The sequence below is a fragment of the Microcebus murinus genome, chromosome 12 (genome assembly GCF_040939455.1).
Source record: "Microcebus murinus isolate Inina chromosome 12, M.murinus_Inina_mat1.0, whole genome shotgun sequence".
In the NCBI taxonomy this organism is placed as follows: domain Eukaryota; kingdom Metazoa; phylum Chordata; class Mammalia; order Primates; family Cheirogaleidae; genus Microcebus; species Microcebus murinus.
In genome coordinates this window covers 5,816,422-5,840,694 of record NC_134115.1, presented here as the reverse complement: position 1 = coordinate 5,840,694, position 24,273 = coordinate 5,816,422, and the positions used below count along the sequence as shown (strand labels likewise).

At 37.8% G+C, this 24,273-nt stretch overlaps 1 long non-coding RNA gene across 3 annotated transcripts in view; it reads left to right on the top strand.

The window, feature by feature from the left end:
• Positions 1-24,273, top strand: part of LOC105856665 (uncharacterized) — a 72,848-nt gene extending 48,575 nt beyond the window's left edge. The window contains exons 2-3 of one of the 3 annotated variants that reach the window (XR_012922057.1): positions 1-17,823; positions 20,198-24,273. The exon at positions 1-17,823 is cut by the window's left edge and continues 9,688 nt beyond it. This is a non-coding gene — a long non-coding RNA (uncharacterized LOC105856665). The other 2 variants (XR_012922058.1, XR_001147249.3) reach the window with 2 other exon arrangements.

The window sequence follows — 24,273 nt, the reverse complement described above, 5'->3', positions numbered from 1 at the left end:
GAGTGGGAGAAAATATTTGAAAAACATATATCTTATAAGGGACTTATACCTCCCGTACACAAAGAACCTTTGCAATCAGAAATAAAATGACAACCCATTCAAAAAATAGGCAAAGGGTATGAATAGACATTTCTCCAAAAAGATATATAAATGGCTAATAAGCTCATGCAAAGATGCTTAAAGTCATCAGTCATTAGTGAAATGCAAATCCACATCACAAGTACCACTTCACATCACTAGAGTGGAATCCTTTGTCAATCAAAAAGATGGAAAATAAGGGTTGGCAAAGATGTGGAGAAATTAGAGTCCTCTAACAATGCTGATAGGAATGGAAAATGGTGCAGCCACTTTGGAAAAGAGACTGGCAGCTCCTCAAAAGATTAAATGTAGAGTGACCATATGACCCAGCAATTCCACTCACAAGTATACATCCAAAAGAAAGGAAAACATATGCAAACACAAAAAGTGTACGTGAAGGTTCACAGCAGCATTATCGATAATAGCCAAAAAGTGGAAACAACCCAAAGGCCTATCAGCTGATGAATGGATAAATAAAATGTTTGGTTTATCTACACAATGAAATATTACTCAGGAATAAAAATAAATTAAGTACCAATATATGCTACAACACAGATGAACCTTGAAAACATTACCTTAAGTGAAGGCAGCCAGTGACAAAAAAAACACACGTTGTGATCAGATTAATATGAAATGTCCAGAATAGGCAAATCTACAGAAACCAAGTAGCTTGGCGGGGTCCCCCAGGGCTGAGCAAAGAAAAGGACACTGCTGGCAACAGCTAAAGGATGTGGGGTTTCTTTTTGGAGTAATGAAAATGTTTTAAAATTGATTGTGGTGAAGATCACGTAACTTGGTGAATATACTAAAAGCTACTGAATTGTAAACTTTATATGAATGAATTGCTCACAATCACAAAGATTGTGAATCCACCCAAGTGCCCCTCAAAACACAAGTGGATTAATAAAATGTGGTATATGTATAGCACAGAGTACTACTCAGCCATAAAAAATGGTGGACTAATACCTTTGTAACAACCTGGATGGAATTGGAGACCATTCTTCTAAATGAAGTATCCCAAGAATGGGAAAACAAACACCACATGTATCCCCTATTAAACTGGAACTAATTGTTCAACAGTCATGGGCACATATGGAAGTAAAACTCAATACAAACCAAGCTGGTGGGAGGGAGGAGAAGGGGATGGGTAAATTCACACCTAAGGAGTACAATGCATGCTATCTGGGTGATGGGCACACTTTTAACTTTAACTCAAACTGTACAAAAGCAATTCATGTAACTAAAATGTTTGTACTCCTGTAATATTCTGAAATAATAAATAAATAAAAAATAAATGAGTGAATTGCATGGTCTGTTAGTTACAACTCAATAAAACTGTACTAAAGAAAAAAACTGATTTGGTACTAGTGATTTGGGATCATGTGATGGTGTTCTCTTGGGTTTAGATCACTGGCCAGAGTTCAAGACAAAAGAGAATCAACAGTATGCCCTTTCTTATAGAAACATAATATATTCAAAAGCTATACTTCTTATTAGTATCAAGTCCATAAAATTAAAAGAAAAATCTTTATTTCACTGGTCAAACCATGGAGAGAGTGATTTTTTGAGTCCCAAAATTGATTAAAAATTACCTTGAATTTTAGCTTTTTGATCTCAATATCCTTCTCAAATTGACTTATTTTTACATCTTCATGAAAGACATTTCCATTTCCATGTCCATTTATTTTTTCTGTCATTTTTAAGAGGGCCTTCAGTCTACAGGAATGTATAGAAGGAGAAAGTCAAGTTTTTTAAGAGTAAATATTTAATAGCTGTTTAAACAGATATCATGTTCTAGCATAGAAAAGAAACACATCTATAAATTATGATCTTCTCTCATTTGTTTCAACCTAACAGTGTTTGAAAACATTCTAATAAAATGATAATATAATCTGAGGTAAATACTATGTAGAAAAATTTCATGACTTATGTGGCAAAAAAAGACTTAATATTGTAACCACACAAAGTTTTTACAAATAAATACTTAATATCCATTTTAGTATAGTGTGTTACTATAAAACATGAACCAATTAGTAAATATTAGCTATAGTCCAGAGATCAATGTTCCAGGAGAAGAAGAAAAGCTGACTTACTTATATACAAATGTTTGGAAAAGACACAAAATACACATTTTGATAGCTGTTGACCATAGTCGCTAAGAAGAGAAAGGACACACAAAAAACATCAAGGAGATCATTCGAAGTAGAAAAATAGGAAATAAAACATCTTTGAAGTTTGAGTTAAGGGAAAAAGGGAACACAGCCTTTTAGAAGAGAGGAAATGAGCAGAGAGAGTGTGTAAAGACTTAAAGACTGTTTTAAGAAGAGATCTAGAGACCTTTGCTAGCACAACGTTAAAAAAAAAGGAAAGGGATGCAGAAACCATGTAGAGAAAGGCAATGAGAGAAAAAATATTGAATAGACTCAAACTTCAGTGTGTAGCAAATAAGGAAAAAAGCAGCCATGGTGGTGACTTCAAAGATATTAGGAAATTCCATTTTCTGATCTGGGTGGAACAAACACAATTGCTCATTTTGCTCCTCTTAGCTCATACATATATTTTTGTATATATGAGAAACACACACACACACACACACACACACACACACACACACACACTTTTTAAACAAACATAATAACATGTATCCCTCAGGTATACATGAAAGATACCCATGGAAAATGAGTAAATTTCCATGATATATTTTACAATGGAAAAAAGAAAGAGGCAGAAAGAAAATACAAATCAAAATGATTTTGATGTTGTTAAAGAACGACACAGATAGGTTTTAGGTATCAAAGGGTTAGAATTCGGAAGGGAAGGACACTACTAAAAGAAGGGAAGGTTGCCAAAGACAGCAAAAATACCTTCAGAAATAAAAATTCAAAGGAGATGATGAAGACTACAGTTGACATTATATGCCAAAGGCATTGTTAGTATGGTTTACAAAATCATTAAATAATAAGTATAATATTTTGATATTTTCAAAAAGTTTCAGATTGTGTTGTGAGTTTCTGAAATAAATTTTAAAATAAAATAATTTAATTATGGAAATACAGATATAAAATGAATTCATATTTAAGTTTTAATAAAGGAAAGTAAAATTTTAGTGAAATCAACACATGAATGGTTGAAATGATCTGAAATAGTAAAACCTTACTGAGTTATCTCTTTTTCTAATTTATCATTTCTCTTCTTTTCTTGTGCCAAACGATACTCCAAAGACTGAGTAAATTTCTTTACAATCTTCCTTTCTATCCTCAGATTTTGAAAAAAAAAATTAAAGAAAATTATTTTTAAAAATCCAGATATGCTCTTCTTTGTCTAATTACAGAACCAAGAATAGAAATGGAGAAAATGGAGAAAAGGTTCTCCTAAAAACTATATGATTCCAAAATAATAAGTGTCCAAGAGGAAAAAAGAAATTCTGTGCTATGTGCTATACATTTTTTGAACTAAAAGGTACCAGAAAGATTCCATGATTACTGTAATAAGCAATGGCATCCATCAGATTCATTCAGATATAAGTATTATAAAAGTCATGTTATTAGGATTTAAAAGGAATAGAAATACTTTTATTTCTAGAACTAGAAATACTTTTCTAAAAAAACCTTGACTAAATTTCGTATTTTCTCTATTGTAGGAAAGCTTTTGCTAGTATAATTTTCCTGTCACTAAGTATTTTCCAGCCCATTTTTTTTCAGCCCCTACTCCCTCAAAGTACTTATCAATCCTTGACTGTCGTGGCCCGTTTACATGATGGAGGATGGACACAGAACACAAAACACAAACGCAGAGCATAAGGAAAAACGCGGACACACGTACAAATGGTTGACTAGAATAACAATACACCGGGTCTGTTTTATTTTTATACTCTAACAGATTAAAGTTATTTCCTTGTACGTAATCACCCAGGCATGGCAGCGATAGCCATAAATTCCAGAATGCATAGCTTTAGGAAAGCAGATATTCCCTGACTCAGAATTTCAAGGTGGTTGCTCTAGGTGCTAGGCATAGATCATGGACTGAGATTAGCAAGGATGGGCAAGGCAAGTCACAGGGGGCATTTCTCATTCCCAGCTTTTCTTAGGGTGATCCCCTAAGATCTTTGGCTGACCCCTGGAGGCTGTGCATGGCTTAGGTCGCCCCTCCCTTGAGGGGTCTTACCCATCATTGACTAACCAGCCATCTTATTGGGTGTACACAGCAATCACAGGAACAATGTGTTAATCGTGTGGCCTCCAGATCCCCATTGCTGTGGGGCGGGGCCGCTCTTGCTACTTGCAGCTCAGGTCCTTTGTTATGCCTCTAGGCAACACCTTTGTTTATCACAGGGAGCCTGTCTGGAACACATTACTTTCAAGCACTCTGGGCAGAACACGTACATTACTCACTAACTTTAATTCTTAAACTAGGAAAATATATGTCAGCCCCTACACTTGACCACTGATAAATTTTACAAGTAAATACTACATAAAACTAGATTCAGAACGAGAAAATTAATTTCACAGGAGACCACATTACCTCAGGATCAGGACCAATGACATCTTCATCATTTAACATGTGCTGTGATTTAATACATGGAATATCAGTTCCCAGTTTGCTGAAAATAATTTAGAGTAAATATATACAACAAAAATGAGTGAGTTCATTTCTTTAAAAAAACAAAAGTGCTGGTTCATATCCAGGTGCTCCCTCCAAACAACAAAAACAAAATCAATGAAAGGTCAGCTATCTGCATATTAAATGTTTCTTGATAGAATAAAAGTATGGCTTCTGTTTTGAAAAAAAAGTATTTTAGTTACTTATTTCTGCCTCCATCTCTCTTGACCTAGGAAAAATTCAAGGAAGACTCACTCTAGGTTCCACAACAAATAGTGACAGTGAATATATTGGCAGAGCTAGAGAATAATTTGTCTACACCAATTAATTGTCTATCCTGAAGACTGAACTGAAAATATAATTTATAGCTGACATAACATTTATTACTTGAACTGGAAACAATTAATAACCTCATAAAAAGTAAAAAGATACACCGTCCCTCCTCCATTGTCCATCTCCAGTTCAAAGACAAATCTCTGTCAGTCAAATATGGTGGTCCTGTTTCTTCAGCACAGAAACCACTTAAGAAGGTTCCATTGCCTCCCTTTACCCTAAAACAGTACAGGAAGTTCCTGAAATGTTTCAAAGTTAAAGGTACAAAAGTCAAAGCACAAATGTATGTGTTGTTACTGGGAATACTCTTCCTAGAAAGATTAAAACATTAAAAATTATAAAATCCAATTATTTTCCCTACATAGGTGCTACTATTCAGGTCCACATAAACTAAGAAGCCCCTAAAAGTCTTCCTAGGCACTGACACAACCAAGGAGAGACTGCTGGAAAACAGAGTCCTGGTAGTTGCATCTCCATTGCCCTAAGTATATCTAATATCTTCCTTTCTGTGGGCTCCCACTTTCAGATCCCCCTTTTGCAGACCTTGATGACAGTCTCCAACCTTTCAATCATCAGCCTATGAAAGCACAGATTGCTGAAAGCAACTACCCAGCTGAAGCTCCATGACTGATTTGCCAGCCAATCCTACCCAAGCCCTACACTCCATGTACAGGGGAAGGGCATCAGTGAATTGGGAAAAAAGGCAGTGGGGAGAGGACACCTGCCCTGGGCCCCAGATCTGTGTAGTTCAGCAACCTCCAGCCCCCTAGTACTTGAGGGGCTCTAAGCTACCCTCTGTACATTGGGATAGAAGTAGATGATACTGCATTCCTATCTCCTGTAGAGACTCTTCCCAGTGGCTAAAATTCTTTAAACATCTTTCAATAGAAGCCTTCATGTTTGTCAGTTCTTCCAATTAAACAAACAAAGCAGCAGCCTGTTCAGGACTCCCTTGAGCCCCTATTTTAATATCACTTTCTAGATAACTCTCAATATCCTGTGTCCTTCATTCCTATCATTTATCTTTGTCAAACTTGTCATAAACCTCAATATTCTGATCTCTTTTCTAAAACCCTTATTCCTATCCAACCTAGTGTTGTTTATCTTCAAACTTGGCCTTTGCCTGCTTGTTAAATTCTTATCTGCTGCCATTGGGTTCACCAGAAAATTCCATTCTTGTCCTATTCCATTAGGTTCACTAGACCCACTACCCATTTCTATTATTAAAACACTCACAGGATGCAAGAAGGAAGAGAACTGGGCTTTGAATTAAGGAACCTGAGTTCAAATATCATTTCTGTCATGTACTATATCCAAATACACCACTTTTAATCTCTTTGAGTTTCAGGTTTTCCATCTGAACAACCACTTGATGAGGATGTTAAACACAAGTTGAAGTCCTCGAGGGTATTTTCATTAGTCTCTAAGATGCTTTAAAATCCTGAAATTGTATGTACTTTTGACTCTATCCATAGAAAAATGGGAAATACTTACCTGATAGAAATGGAAAAAATAATAGAAAAATAGGAACACAGAAACAAAAAGCACAGAAGAAAGTTAAAAAAAATCAAGACAAGATTTTAGATAAATAATAGAAGAAGAAAAAAGACTGTAGGAAAAACAACAACAACTTCACAGAATTAGATAGGAGTACTAGCCTAAAAGGAAACTCAAACTGGGAAGTTAGTAAGTAGAGAAATAAATTAGAAATAGCCTCTAAATTGATGCTAAATATAATTAACATAAAATGATCTATACATAAATATCCTTCACTTAGAGTAAAATAATTCCCCTCTAGTCTATGCCTGGTCTCGTTTAGGTAAAACCTATGGTGCTCTGGCCAAAGCTAAGTGAGATCTGGCCTAAAACATTTGATGGTACAATGCAGGGTACTGGTGACTACTGACATTGTCAAATATATTAGCACAAATTCTTGGACTAGTCAGGCTTCTAAGGAAAACTTTCAATGAGAGCTAACATATAACTGAATTTTGACTTTCCGAAGTGACCTGATTTGGACCTCTACCTTCATCCCAGTGCTGCACAGGGTTCTATCAATCTATGCTGAGGGGCAAGAGAAGGGATTTGGGAGCCATGCAGACTGATGGTCAAATCATGGGTCAGCTACTTGTTAACTATGGGATCATGTGCCAATTAATCAACCTCTCTGAATCACAGTTGCTTATTTACTATTTATATTGCATAATATTATATTTATATTGCCTAATCACTATTTAGTAAGGAGTAGGTTATAATAGCTCAGATACCTTACAAAGCTGTTGTGATGACTATATGAGATGATGTACATAATATGGTGTCTATTCCAGAGTAGAACACTCAACAAATATTAGTTTCCTTTTCTGTATTCCATTAGTTAACATATAATTTTTAAAAATCAGTAAACTCTTACGTGAAAGAGTTTTTAAAATGCCTATCATCATGCTCTATTAAAGGAAAAATAAAATACATTTTAAATCAACACTAGAAAAAAAAAAAAAAAACAGAAGAAGACATAGTGGCATATCCCTATAACCCCAGCTGCTGGGAGGCTGAGGCAGGAAGAGTGCTTCAGAAGCTCAGGAGTTCAAGACCAACCTGGGCAACACAGCAAGACTCCACTTTCTTAAAAAAAATGCATGCACAGTTTCATGTACGCTTTAGACCTTATTTTCAAAAAACAATACTCTGATACTTTGTACAGTGCATTTCTTTAAGATCATACATGAAGACTATACTATTAATAGAAAATTAATTATACTATTGTCAGTCAATTAATCCATTAAGAACTCCTCTCCTTTGTATTTATCAAACACAAGGAAGAATAAGATATATCAAAATTTGATGCCCACAAATGGACTACTGTATACAATAATAATAATAATCATCCTCACTGAACCCCACATACTGACAAAAATGGCATCATTAGCAGAATCAGTATCGTAAGTAGACAGTGGAAAACTTCAAGAGCATGATTTCTGGACTAATGGACTGGGATCTGTCAGAACAGAGTATACAGTAGTCCCTCCACATGCTATATGTGTGGGAAAGAACACACTCAACATGTTTGTCTTCTGCTTTCACACCACAGCAACAGTTGTCAACACAGAAGACTTCCATGTCCAAATGTGTTTTCACCCACCAATAAGCAAGCAATCAATTCCGCAGCAGACACCATGCGGATTGCCTCTAATTCAATGCTGACACCTTCTGCCTGGAGATAGCGTCAGACCCCACAGGTTGAGAGCTCAGTCTCCAAGGCTCCCCGCCCACAGCAGTGGCAAGTCTGGGCCTCCAGAGCTTCTGGCTGACTGGCTTCCAGTTGGGGTTCCCATGGACCTCTCTTTTGGTTCAATTAATTTGCTAAAGCAGCTCAGAGAACTTGGGGAAACATTTACTTACATTTACCAGCCTATTCCAAAGTATATTACAAAGGATACAGAAGAAGAGATGCACAGTAGGAGGTATGGGGGCAAGCTGTGGATCTTCCATGCCCTCCCAGGCTCCACCATCCTCCAGGAACCTCCATGTGTTCAGACATCTGCAGGCTCTACAGACCCAGTCCTCTTGGGGGTTTATGAAAGCTTCCTTACTCACATAGGCATGCTTGATTAAATCACTAACCACAGGTGACCAGTTTCTCCTTCAGCCCCGGCCTCCTCCAGGAGGTTGGGGGGTAGGGCTGAGGTCCCAACCCTGTAATCCTGCCTTGGTCTTTCTGGTGACCAGCTCCCAACCTGAAGCTACGTGGGGCTGCCAGCACCAGTCAATCATCGGCACACAGACAGGCATCACTTTGGAGATTCTAAGTATTTTAGAAGTTGTATGCCAGGAAACAGGGTTGAAAAGCAAACATATGTTTCACAATATCACATACACGGTTTTTATTTCTGTGGTTTCATTTACTCATGGTCAACCATGGTCCAAAATATTAATTGGAAAATTCCCAAAATAAACAATTTGTGAGTTTTAAATTGTGTGCTGGTCTGAAGAGCATGATGAAATCTTGAGCCATACTGCTCCACTGCACTTAGGACATGAATCATCCCTTTGTGCTGTGTATCCACCCCGGACAGGCTATCCACCCACAGTCATCGGCTCGGTCTGCTCCTGACATCCAACCACCAAAGTTACCATGATTCCGTGATCCAAGATAACCTGAAGCAGATGCTCTTCTGACGTCCAGTCAGAAGGTCAACAGCATCCTAACACTACATCACAATGCCCAGGACATTCGCCTCCCATCCTCTCATTTTGCAGACACTGTATCACCTCACATCATCACAAGAAGATTGAGTACAGTACAGGAAGATAATGTCAGAGGCCATTTTCACATAAGTTTTATTACAGTATATTGTTGTAATTTTTCTATTTTATTATTAGTTATTGTTGTTAATCTCATACTTTGCCTAATTTATAAATTAGACTTTTCATAGATACGTATGTATATGAAAAAATTGTATAGACAGGGTTCAGCACTATAGGCAGTTCAGGCATTCACTGGGGTCTTGGACTGTATCCCCCACAGACAAGGAGGGACCACTGTAGTTTGCTGTGACACAGAACAGCTTCTCTAGCTCTTCATCTGAAACCGTTCAGTTTAGGATAAAACACACTATGACAGGAAGCTAGGCATATGGGCATGTACTGTGTTGGCATGGCAAGACACAGGAAGCAGAACAGAGACAAGGATCCTTGCAAAGACTTTCTGGCTGCCTGCAGAGAAAACATCAAGAGAGATCAATGTATTTACTCATGCTAATCCTCTTCTGGCGAAGATGTTGGTAAGTGTCTTTAGTTCTAGCAATTTTCTCTGTCCTATGTGTGCTGCAAAAGATGTTCAAATTCACAGTGGTTCTCCTGGAACCACTGGAATCACCACTCCCTTAACCCTTTGCACTTGCTTGCTTTTTTCTCAATTCCTTTATTCTACTCGGAATTTAATTTTTTAAATACCCCAGATTTTACAAAGCACGGCAGTAGAATAAAAAACTGGAGTTTCTTTTCATACAAACTTATTTAGTTGGATTTTTTTATATTTCAAATTATTGATACATTCAAAGAGTAATTTTAATCTCTATAATTTTTGCTAACTGTGTTGAGTCACACTCGACATCCAAGTGCAAAGGGTTAAGAGCTCTTCCCTGTGAACTCAACAAGATGGCGGATGAGAAAAACTGCCAGCCAGAGTGTCTCTGCAAAAAAGACAGATTTTAGAAAAAAGTGAAAAAAATAAAGAAGCAGACAAACATTCATCAGACAAGGGTTGGAAGGAAAGGTACCTGAGACTACAGGAGACTCCACGGGAAGAAGTTGTGGAGGAGAACTGGAATGAGAAAGGCCCCCCGAGAGGCTTGGAGACCAGAGACAAGGGTAGGTGGAGCTAACTTTCTCCTTGCTTGCATCTCGGACTGCGGATGGGCTCCTGGGCAGTTAGAGAGACTTGCTAACAACAGCCCAGAGACAGCTGTCGCCAGTGAGCGGGGAGACTCTTGTGGACAGGGCACCAGGCTCCCAGCTCCGTCAGGGCACCTCCCAGCCCACAGTCCCGAGCTGATTGGCAGCCACCATATTGCTTCACTCTCCCCTCCCCCTTCCCTATCTCCAGCTGCTGAGACAATTTAGCCATCACCTGGAGGCATGTATAAGGAAAAGGACCTTTGCTTTTGGGGACCTACAGCAGACTGAGGGGTACTCAGACTATGAGATCCCTTCCCACTAGCCCTCCCAGGTGCTGCTGGCCTGGTAACTCCAGGAGAACAGGCAGATCCTGAGGTGGAGAGACATCGATCCAGTTTCGGCACCCTGTGGGTAACTTAAGACCGGCACTCCTCTCCCTGGCAGGTCAGGGATTGAACTGCGGTGCCCAGGGCTCAGGCCTGCAGACCAGATCCTGTGCACCCAGGTCTCGCATTGCCCAGAAACACAGAAGGGATATTCATGATGGAGCCTACTAAGGTGTGTGTGCATTCAGGGAAAGATCAGCGTGCTTGAGGCCAACCCTCCTCCCAAGGCGGGGGGGGGGGCATGTGCCCAGCCCAGGCTGTGATCCTGGGCAGGGAACTTCCCAGCCCACATCACAGCCAGGGGAGACCCGGTGGCGTGAGGTCTGGCCTGCTGGAAGAGGCCCCAAAGAAGCTGCGGAGTTGGGGATGGTGGAAAGGAGTGAGGCCTGCTTCAGACTGCAGGTCTCAGACAGCCCAACCCCCACACACAGACTTTCTGGGTGAGTGGGGCCATTTGAGCCACTAGCTGACAGCTTTGCCCAGAAGCAGAGAACAGACCTTTGACCCCTGCTAACAGCATTTGTGGTGCTTGAAGGGTGGTTCACTCAACCCAGCTCTGCCCAGACTCACTCCCAGACCAGCCCCCACTGAGGTGGAGAATAAGGACACACCTGGAGGTCCCAAGGCCCCACCCACCACACGAGGCACAAGAGTGCCTCTCCAGAGGAACAAGACCTGGTTAAAGGACCCCAAAACAACACTGTAGCCTGCTCCTCCCAGCAAGTGCCACCAACTGACAGGGAGGTAATTCTGTACATACTTTTACTGCATCTACTGACTTATCATACAGAGTGTGGTCAAATCTTACCCACAAACACCACCTAGTGGCTCAGAGACTAAACAAGTATGTCATTATACAAATGAAAATCTAAAGGTAAGAAGCAACAACTGATCCAGATGGGAAGGAATCAGCAAAAGAACTCTGGAAATATGAAGAATCAAATGGATAGCATACCCCCAAAGAGGAATACCAGCTCTCTAGAAATGGACATCAATGAAAGTCAGAACACTAAAATGACAGAAGAAGAATTTCAAACATGTATTGTAAGAAAACTCAATGACATGCAAGAAAAAATGGATAACCAACACAAAGAAACCACACAAAAAATCCAGGACCTGGAAGAAAAATTCACTAAAGAAATTGAAATATTAAAAAAAAAAATCAAACCAAATCCCTGGAAATGAAGAATCAATTCAGGGAACTACAAACAAAGTGGAAAGCCTCAATAACAGAGTAGATCAAACAGAAAAAAGAATTTCAGAGATTGAAGATAACAACTTCCAATTAAATAAGTCAGTCACAGAGATAGAGCAGAGAAACAAGAGAAAAGAGCAAAGCCTACAAGAGATGTGGGATTATTTGAAGAAACCTAATGTGAGGGTAATATAGGGTTACCAGAAGGGGAAGAAGAAAACACTCAAGGGTTGGACAAGCTATTTGAAGATATAATAGAGGAAAACTTCATGGGCCTTGCTAAAAATCTAGATATCCAAGTACAAGAAACTCAAAGAACCCCTGGGAGATTCAATGCAAACAGGAAGACAACACATGACATGCAGTCATTAGACTGAGAAAAATATCAACTAAATAGGCCCTTTTATGAGCTGTAAGATGAAAGAAGCAAGTAACATACAAAGGCAAGCCAATCTGAATAATACCAGACTTTTCAACTGAAACCTTACAAGCAAGGAGAAGCTGGGTTCCCATTCTCACTCTTCTGAAACAGAATAATGCCAAGCCTAGAATTTTGTACCCTGAAAAAGTAAGTTTTGTATAACAGGAGAAATAAAGATATTCTCAGGTAAGCAAAGACTGAGGGAATTCACCAAAACAAGACCAGCCCTTAAAGAAGTACTCAAAACAGTGTTACACATAGATCAGCACAATAAACACTCATGAATGTAAAACCACCCAGAAGCTAAAGATCAAAAGCCAGATAGCAAAATGGCTCAAGAGAGAAAACAAGCAACAAAGTTCAATCCAACAGAATGAACATAAATCTTCCCCACCTATCAGTTCTCTTAATAAGTGTGAATGGCTTGAACTCCCCACTCAAGAAACATAGGCTGGCCAAATGGATAAAAAAATACATGCAAAGTATTTGCTATCTTCAGGAAACACATCTAGCCTGCAAGAGTGCATTTAGACTAAAGGTAAAAGGGTGGAAAACAATATTTCAAGCAAACAGAAGCCAAAAGAAGGCTAACGTGACAGTTTTGATATCAGATAACTTAGTTTTTAAATCAATAAAAGTAATAAAAGACAGAGAAGGTCACTATATAATGGTGAAGGGTACAGTTCAATAAGAAGACATAACAATTCGAAATATGTATGCACCCAACCTTGGTGCACCCAGATTCATAAAGCAAACTCTACTTGATATAAACAAATTGATAAACAAAGACACCATAATAGCCGGAGACTTCAACAGCCCACTGACAGCACAGGACAGATCCTCCAAACAGAAAATTAACAAAGAAATAATGAACTTAAACAGAACTCTAGAACAAATGGGCCTCACTGACATTTACAGGACATTCTAACCACAAACCACTGAATATACATTCTTCTCATCAGCTCATGGGACATTCTCTAAGCTTGACCATATCCTAAGTCACAAACCATGTCTCAAAAAATATAAAAAAATAGAAATTATACCATGTATCTGTTCAGATCACACTGGAATAAAAGTAGAAATCAACCCCAACAGAAACTTTCATTTCTACACAACATCATGGAAACTAAACAACCTTCTTCTGAATGATTACTTCATAAATGAGGAAATCAAGATGGAAATCAAAAGATTCTTTCAACTAAATGACAAGGGAGACACTACTTATCAAAATCTGTGGGGCACAACTAAAGCAGTCCTGAGAGGAAAGTTTATTTCTGTAAATGCCTATGTTCAAAAGTCCAAAAGATCACAAATAGACAACCTAATGAATCGACTCAAAGGGCTGGAAAAAGAAGACCAGACCAACCCCAAACCCAGCAGAAGAAGTGAAATCATTAAGATAAAATCAGAACTAAATGAAATTGACAACAGGGAAACTATACGGAAGATTAATAAAACAAAAAGTTGGTTCTTTGAATAAATAAATGAAATTGATACACCATTGGCTAGACTAATGAAAAGCAGAAAAGAAAAATTTCTAATAAGCTCTCTATTAAGAACAATAAAGGAGAAATTACAACAGATGCCATGAAGATACAAGATATAATTTATAAATACTACAAAAACCTGTATGCACACAAACTGGAAAATGTGGAGGAAATGGACAAATTCTTAGAAACACACAGCCTCCCTAGGCTCAACCAGGAAGAAATAGAATTCCTGAACAGATAAATATGAAGTACTGAAATTGAAACAGCAATAAAAAGAAAAGTCCCACATCAGATGGTTTCACACCCAAATTTTACCACACCTACAAAGAACTGGTACCTATTCTAAAGAAATTATTCCACAACATTGAGAAGGATGGAATCCATCCCAACACATTTTATGAAGCCAACATAACCCTGACACCAAAACCAGGAAAGGATGCAACTAAAAAAGAAAACTACAGACCAATCTCGCTTATGAACATAGATGCAAAACTTCTCAACAAAATCCTAGCTAACTGAATCCAGGTGCTTATCAAGAAAATAATCCACGATGAGCAAGTGGGCTTGATCCCTGAGATGCAGGGATGGTTCAACATGTGCAAATCTATAAATGTAATTCATCACATAAACAGAAATAAAAACAAAGACCATATGATCTCTCAATAGATGCAGAAAAAGAATTTGACAAATTCAACACCCTTTTATGATAAGAATGCTTAACAAAATATGCACAGATAGGACTTACCTAAAAATGATACAAGCCATGTATGACAAACTCACAGCCAACATCATATTGAATGGGGAAAAATTGAAAGCATTCCCTCTTAGAACTAGAACCAGACAAGTTTGCCAACCATCTATCTCCACTTCTATTCAACATACTGTTGGAAGTCCTTGCCAGAGCAATTAGGCAAGAGAGGGAAATTAATGGCATCCAAATGGGGACAGAAGAGATCAAACTCTCACTCTTTGTTGTTGATAATATATTATATCTAGAAAACCCCAAGGATTCAACCAAGAGACCTCTGGAATTGATAAATGAGTTAAGTAAAGTCACAGGATATAAAATCAATACACAAAAATCAAAGGAATTCATATACACCAATAACAGTCAAACTGAGAACCAAATCAAAGACTCAATACTCTTCACAATAGCAACAAAGAAAATGAAGCACCTAGGAATATATTTAACTAAGGAGGTAAAAGATCTCTACAGGGATAACTACAAAACACTGAGGAAGGAGATAGCAGAGGACATAAATAGGTAGAAAACCATACCATGTTCGTGGGTCAGCAGAATCAACATTGTTAAAATGTCTATACTATCCAAAGTGATCTACAGATTCAATGTAATCCCTTTTAAAATACCAACATAATTTTTCACAGATATAGAAAAAATAATTTTATGCTTCATATGGACCCAGAGAAGACTCCATATAGAAAAAACAATCTTAGGCAAAAAGAATAAAATGGGAGGCATTTGCCAGGCTTCAAACAATATTGCAAAGTTTTATAGGAACTAAAACAGTATGGTAATGGCACAAGAACAGAGACATAGACCTCTGGAACAGAACTGAGAATCCAGATATAAAACCAGCCTCATATAACCATCTAATCATCGACAAAGCAGACAAAAACATACACTGGGGAAAAGAATCCTTATGGAATAAATGGTGCTGGGAAAACTGGATAGCCACATGTAGAAGACTGACAGGATCCACACCTTTCACCTCTCACAAAAATCAACTCACACTGGGTAACAGACTTAAATCTAAAGTGTGAACCTATTAGAATTCTGGAGGAAAATGTTGGAAATACTCTTCTAGACATTGGCCCAGGCAAATAATTTATGAAGAAGACACCAGAGGCAATCACAGCAACAACAAAAATAAATAAATGGGACCTGATCAAATCAAAAAGCATCTGCACAGCCAAAGAAACTGTCACAGGAGCAAACAGACAGCCTACAGAATGGGAGAATATTTTCACAAGCTACACATTCGATAAGGGGCTGAGAACTAGAATGTATTTAGAACTCAGGAAAATCAGCAAGAAAAAAAAAATCAAACAACCCTATCAAAAAATGGGCAAAGGACATGAACAGAAACTTTTCAAAAGAAGACAGAATAAGTGCCAATAAACATATGAAAAAATGCTCAACATCCCTAATCATCAGAGAAATGCAAATCAAAGCCACAATGAGATATCACTTATCTCCAGCGAGAATGGCCTTTATCAAAAAGTCCCAAAACAATAAATGTTGGCGTGGATGCGGAGAGATAGGAACACTCCTACACTGCTGGTGGGACTGCAAACTAGTTCAACCTCTGTGGAAAGCAATATGGAAATACGTTAAAGAGCTACAAGTAGATCTATCATTTGATCCAGCAACCCCATCACTGGGCATCTACCCAAAAGAACAAAAGACATTCTATAAAAAAGACTTCTGCACTCAAATGTTTATAGCAGCACAATTCACGCTTGCATAGATGTGTAAACAACCCAAGTACCCATCAATACATGAGTGTATTAATAAAATGTGGTATATGTATACTATTCAGCTATAAGAAGCAACAGTGATATAGCACTTCTTGTATTTTCCTGGATAGAGCTGGAACCCATTCTACTAAGTGAAGTATCCCAAGAATGGAAAAACAAGCACCACATGTACTCACCAGCAAATTGGTATTAACGGATCAACACCTAAGTGGACATATAGGAGTAACATTTATTGGGCATCAGGCAGGTGGGAGGGGAGGAGGGAATGGGTATATACATACATACTGAGTGTTATGTGCACTGTCTGGGGGATGGACATGTGTGAAGCTCTGACTCTGCGGGAAAGGGGAGAAAGCAGCACATGTAACCTTAACATTTGTACCCCCATAATATGCTGAAATAAAAAAAAAGAAACACTGGGGTGGTGTGGCCACTTGTCAGGAAGTACTATCTGATATGAAAAAATATATCAATAAAACTATCAACTCATTCAAGCTCCAAAGATATGCCAACAGTTTTTCCTCTCCCTAGTGGGAGGAAAAAAAGTCTCTTCATTTTATAGAAACTAAAACAGTGTGACTTTCTTGGAATTCCTTATGACAGAAAATCCAGTTGTAGGTGAGCCATGTTATACTAATATAGACTGTTTTCTAACTCATCCCTTAAAGGAACAGGATCAGTGAGGAACATATTTATTCACCTACAGTAATCACTGTCTGGTCTTATTTCCAACTGCAAAATAAGTATAAAGACTTTTCCAATTTTATAAAGGACAACCCTTCCATTGCTAGACTCTATGAGGACCCACCTCACACAGCATGTTGGTCCAGTTAGTGCTCCGTAGTGTTGCATGATGTCATTTTTCTCGACCCTCCCCATTATACAGCAAATGTCTATAGAAATTAAGTTTTTGCAGCACGTAAAACATGTGTCATCAGATCCTAGACTGATGAACAAAATAAAAAATCAAAACAAAGGCAAGGAAAAAGAGTATCTTAAATGGCTGCATTGTATTACTTTGGATCTTTAGTTTTTTAATATTCAAAAAGATATCTACTGTATTCACTGTATTATTCCATCTATGTGTGACTACCCTGGAAAAAAGCAAACATACAGATCTAGCAGTAAAATCAGCGCTTTTCAGGGGTGAGTGGGGAGGAGGGAGGCATGAAAAGGCAGAATACAGATGATTTTTAGAGCAGTGAAACTATTCTGTGTATGATACTACAATAGTAGATACATGTCATTATACATGTGTCCAACCCCACGAATGTGCAACATCAAGAGTGAACCCTAATGTAAACTATGGACTTTGAATGATAACGATGTGTCATTGTAGGTACATCAATGTAAAAACAAAGTACCATTCTGGTGGGAGATACCACATCATGACAAGAAAGGTTATGGATGTGTGGGACACATCAGGTATGTGGGATAGCTCTGTACCTTCCTCTCAATTTTACCATGAACCTAAAAATCACACTAGAAATTAAGGTTATTAATTTGTAAAAAAGATAGTTACTGAACCTGTTATTACCATATATTATAACCAGACACAGCCACCTTGAAAACTGGAGATAATTAAAGATCAAAGTAGCAGAATATGGGCACTATCTCTCAATTGAAGTATATAAAAATACACAAAGCAAGTAATTTTAATTGCACACTTAGGCAAGAGAGTAATAGGTAAAATGAATATTTATCTTATTTCACAATTATAGAGAGGAAATGGGGATTTAACACAATATGTATCTAAACTGGACCATCCCTATAAATATAAAATATAATGTTGATTCTAATTCAAATCATAAATTATTGTGCTTATTTTATCCAACAATTTTACTGAAAGGTTTATCAAATAAGGACAAATTATAATTACCTAACATTGTCATAGTATCTTATATATAAATACCTGTTAAATATTCACCAAAAGTCAAAAAAACCCACCATTGCAACTTAATATGGATCATGCAACTGAAACCACTCCCATGTTATTATATTATTCGATATTAAAATAAAACTTTAAGGTAACACCAAAATTCAAGTTGGGACTATAATTGCTGTACAGAAAAGATTTCATCTAGTGAAGAGAATACCCTTCTTAGAAAGGCCTGCTTGCAAGGCTGGGCCTTGGCTGGCATTTGGGAACTTGGATTTGTAGAGTTCTCAATATTCCCTAACTGATAAGAGTGGCTCACTGTGCCTGAACTGTTTGTACAAACAATGTGGTTTACTCGGAACAGCTGCTTTCCTTCTGGGCATCTGCACTTTGGTACACGCAGGAGAGAGGATGTCTATGTGACTAGCCTCCGTAAAAAACTTGGGTACTGAGTCTCTAATGACAGTCTGATACTGGTAGACAACACTGCACATGTGTTGTCAAAATTTGATGCTGGGAAAGCACATCCAGGTAACTCGGTAGGAGAGGACTCTTGGACTCCTGTACCTGGTTTCATTCACATTTCACTATACGTACTGTTTTCCTTCGCCAATGTTGCTGTGTATCCCGTCACTGTAATAAATTAAAGCCCTGAGTAAGAGTATTTGCTGAGTCCTGTGAGTCCTCCTGGTGAACCACCAAATCTTGGGGTGGTCTTGGGAACCCCTGACGCAACTGCATTATATGATGTTTTTATTATTTAAGTGTATGTGTTATATGTGATTACAATCACATATTGACAAAGTGATTTCACAGTATTAATACATGTCCCTAATCTGTTTTTCTTGATATTTCCCTTGGAGATAAATTCCTCTTTCTATATCCATTTTAACAAAAGAATAAAAGGGATAGATGAAACAATGATGTTATAAAACAATATACAATAAGTAAAAATCCTATTTTAACCAGAATAAAAAATACCGAATCTTGATGACTGACAATATGTTCAATAGGATGAAAGTTTCTAGCAAGAAAATGAAAAAAATCATAGGCAATTCTTGGCAACTCAACAGGGTTTATTTTCTTTTTATAATAGTTGTGCATCAAGCTGAGCCTTAGTCCCAGCTACCCAGGGAGGCTGAGGCAGGAGGATCACTTGAGCCTAGGAGATCAAGGCTGCAGGGTATTATGATCATGCCTGTAAATAGCCACTTCAATCCAGTCTGTGAGACAGACTGAGACCCCAACTCTTAAAAAATAATAATGATAATAATAATAAATAAAGTAATTGTGCATCATCCAGGTAACTAGGATAATTGTAGAGAAATAGCCATTGGATATAGTATGATACTATGCTACTGATCACAGAGTTCCTTTAGTTTCTAATCTTTTTCTTAATTTCTTATAAAACTAAATATATTCACTTAGTAAAGGAAGTTCTTCATTAAACAAATCAAAAAGCCAAAAATGTCACATCCAAATGTAGGATGAGTTATCTACTGTTCCCCAAATAGTGGACTTGTTCATTAAAAATTAATAGGGCCTTCAACTTATTTGGGGCTAAGAAAGGAGTCATCTCATGTAGAGATTGTTAACAGTGTGGTAATCCAATTGATCACATATTTCAGCTAAATCACAGATTACCCATTTCTGAAGAAATATAATACCATAGAAGCACTACACATGAAAATTGTCAGATAAAACAATTTGTATTTGCCAATCCTGAAGACACTTAAAATCTTGGCCAATCATCAGTAGCAGCACTGTCACTGTGATACAGATATAAAGAAGTTTAGCATTACAAACTAATAGAATACCAGATATAGTCCAGGATAGGTAGCCAATTCTCTTAAAAGGAAATCATACACGTTCTTCAAACATACATATACTACAAATGGGTTCAAACAATATTTTCTTTAGGGCTGAAATTCAACAGGAAGAAGTAAAATCAGAGATGTGAGAGGAAGGCCAATGGAAAGAGAATTACACTAACAAAAAGAATCAGGTACTGACTTTCTAGCCAATGTCACCCGAGTTTCCCAAATACTGAGAATCAGTATAGTTAGCATATCACCTTATATTTTTCTCTGCGGTATTATATTAGTTTTATGCAATAAAATATTTAATAATGTCACTTTCTTGAAACTCAACTGTAAATGACTTCTGATGAAAACTCAAAGCTCTGTCAAAACATGGTTCTGGTATGATTCCATGACAGAGGGAGGGCATGTGTGTGTGACAATGGCATCCAGTGCTGCCAGATTTTTGTTTTGGAACGCATCCAAAAGAGCTTATCAAGGACTTGAGTACAAAGTAAGCATTTCCACAAGCAGCAGTTAAGAAAGACAACACTTTTCCTCACATGATCATTAGGTTTTGACAGTTCTGGAAAAATGTTGTCATGTTTCTCACCAGTCTAGACCATTTTCTCTGACCCTATGTAGGTGGCTACTGCAGTTAGAAAAAAGTTAGGTAGGATCTTGGCAGATATATTCTTACATATTTGGATTCCAGAAGTATAAATCACAAAAATAGTAGACTGATAACTTTACAATTGTTGTTTTGAATAGGCTACCACCAAAGAGCTTTAAAACGTTCAATCCAGCCTACTTTTCAGTAATCTTATTTGTCAAAATGGATACTCTGTCCTTGAAATTATCACCTTTTTTTGAATTTTTGCAAGACCACCGAAAGGTGGTCTTACTAATAACCTATCTAATAGAGGAAAACAAACTATCAAACAGAGAGTAACAGAAATAAACTCTCAACACAGCTACCCTTTGTTTAATTAAAACACATGTGGCCTAACTTGTTATCTCTGAGTTCTTTCTCAGCCTTGAAAAGTTCCTGAGTGGACAGTAGGAGCGTAAACTTCCCCTGCTACCTCAAGAAGAGACAGAATGAGGTGCCTCCCGCTATCAAGAAGAAAGAAGACACTAATTTCTACTATCAATCTGCTACGTGAGAATCAGAAAAAGCCAACACAGCAGCTTCACAGCCGCTTTTGTTATCAGTCCCCTGAAGCAGAGGGAAAAAAAGCCATTTCTACCCTTTAAAAACACCAAGCAATTTTCCTTACCACCTGACGTTTCTTTCCTCCCTCTGTTTGTCATGGCCTCTCTCTCTCTCTCTCAGTAAAATAAATAAACTTTACTTTTGTATATCCTAGTCACTGTCTGAGAATTCTTTCTTGCCCGCATATGGATTTCACACCCTGACAATCACTTCCTCTGAGTCCTCACCCAGTTTTCTCTAGCCACTACTGTCTTCTTCACTACCTCCTTTCTTCTGTGAAATACGGATATTCCCAGGTTTTCATCACCGGCCTTCTTCTCTTTCTGTATGTTCCTCATCATGAACAAGCCCATTCAGATCTATAACATCTCCTAGTTGTTTAACAATATTATTCCAACTCTGCATCTTCAACCTCACAATTTAACCCATGCCTACAAATGCCTATTAGCCAACTGCCTACTGAAACTCAACCTGTTAATGTAGAGAGAAAAGGTAGTCTTCCCTCGACTTGCTGCTCTTCTCTCTTCACCTGACAATTTCCTTCTCCTTCCTCATGTCCAGTTTAAATGTTAGTGCATGACCTGGAAACCTATGAATCATCTGAGATTTCTCTCTGCCCCCTAATGTTTTGTATTCATTAATCACTAAATCATATTAACTGTACCTCTTTTCTGCATATGCTTTATATTTTTACTGCTACTGGAAATATAAATATAAAATAAATAGGTTTTGTTTCCATTTTTATGTATATTTGCTAGTTTATATTTATTTTGCGTTTAAATTTTCTAACCATAATCTCTTAACGGATGGGTTTATTATTGTTATTAAAGTAAAAAAAAATTTAAGCAAAACCAATCAAAAATGCATAACCCCAAGAAAAAGACTGACATTTTAAAATGAATAGACAGAGCATCCTAACTTTATTTATTTCATATGGATGGGTGAAAACCTCATAACAGATTGGTGCTAGTCTTGGGATTGGTGCCAAGGAAATTATGGCTTTGACTACTGCAAAACTTCCCTTGTCTCCCAGTCTCTTTACATGGTTACTTTCCGTCTAGCCCCTTTAAGAGGGCTCAGCAAACTACAGGCCACAGGCAAAATCCAGCCTGCCCTATGGTTTGGTGAACAAAGTTTGACTGGAGCACAGTCATGCCTATTCGTTTGCATCTCATCTATGGGAGCTTTCAAACTACACTGGCAGTGTTGAGTAGATATGACACAGACCACATGGCCTGAAATGTTTAGTATCCGGTCCTTTACAAAAAAAAAAAGCTTGCCACTTGCCAATCCCTGCTTTAGACCATAACCAGAATGCCCTAGTACTCAAATCTAACCTTACGACTCCCTGCTCAAAATTCTCCAATGAATCCCTGCAGTAAACATTGCTGGTCCCCTACCCAATAGCCATTTCTTCTTTTTTCTTGCTGGAGAAACACAATTCTATTTGGATAGTTATCATCACAGTAGCCCTCCCTAGCTCCAAAAAGGGAAATAATTATTATAAGCTAATCACAGTAATTACATCTGTTTTCTCACCACTGGTTTAGGAATGAGCATGTGGCATAATCCAACCGATAAAATGTTACAGAAGTCCACTGCAGTTCTCTCCCTATTTATAAGAAACATATGAAGAAAAGCAGCCCATCCAGCCTTTAGACACTGTCTTGTGAGAACATGACGATTAAAGCTGTCGCAAATTAGCCAACTGTGCAGGGAAACATGAACAAATCACTGCCAACGGCAAGCTGAAAGAGGGACAACAAGCGGATCCGATGCTATCACTGAACCACCCAAACAACTCTGGTTCCTGTTGTTCCTGCCACTCTGCCTTACCTCATCTATTCTTTGCAGCCAAAATCCCTCTACCCAGGAAATCTCCCATGGTCTTCGGGATGAGAGCCACTCATTAACAAGTCTTCCCTGAGCTTGCCTTAGCTAGGTATTCACCTCATTCCCAACCACTCCCATATCACGCTTTTTGCACTAGCAAAATTGAACTGCTCGCAAACCCTGCGAAGTTCACTCACATCTCTTAGCTTCTGCACTTGCTGTTTTTTCTGCCAAACACGCAATCTTGACAGATGTTCCTTCTGCCTCTTTACCTGGAAAATTTCCACTTGCTCTGCATGCTTACCTTAAAACCCACCCACTTTTTAAAGCTTCAATTCCTCACCATGAACTTAAAGTGCCTGGCACATATTGAACATACTAAATATGTACTAAATGATAACTGTAAGCCCCCAGAGGGCATGTGGCACACAGTGAGCCCTAAATAAAGTAGTGAATAATAGAAATGACAATTAGAATAACAAGCTCCTGATTGTATTTTTTAAAATTATGTATTCTCTAATGTTAGAAAAATGTTTAGTGCCTAAAAGACACTTGATAGTCATTTGTTAAATGGACAAATAAATAAATAAAAATGTCCTCTGAAAATTCTGTTGAAAAAACATAGAAATTACATAGGGACAGCTCATTTCTATTAAAAACACTTTAAAGACCAAAACTATGTCTTCTGCCACTTGCAAAACCAAACTTACAGTAGCTCTTTCATGAATATAAACTAAATAATCAAAGGTGTCTTCATACAGTTCAGATTGTACAATGCATTAGGCATCACATCTAGTTAACATAGTAACAATTTTGTTAAGGCAATACATTTTTGCACTTTGGTTATAATTTGCTGACCTAGAGTTGGGATAGGGGAATATATATTGTGATAATCTTTTGGCTAATGGTAACATATTATCTTGTTATAACAAAACTACTGTTATCATGACAGTCATGCAGCAGATGGAAGAAAACATCTTGCTCTAACAAAGTAAATAGATCTCATTCTGTTTCAACTTGTGAGGAATAAAGTTGTTAATAGCGAGACCTTGCTAACATGAGAATATGGAATATAACCTGTGCTTCTCAACAAGGAACTGCATCTCTGACTTCTTTACTCAGGAGGCATTTTTTTTTTTTTTTTTTTT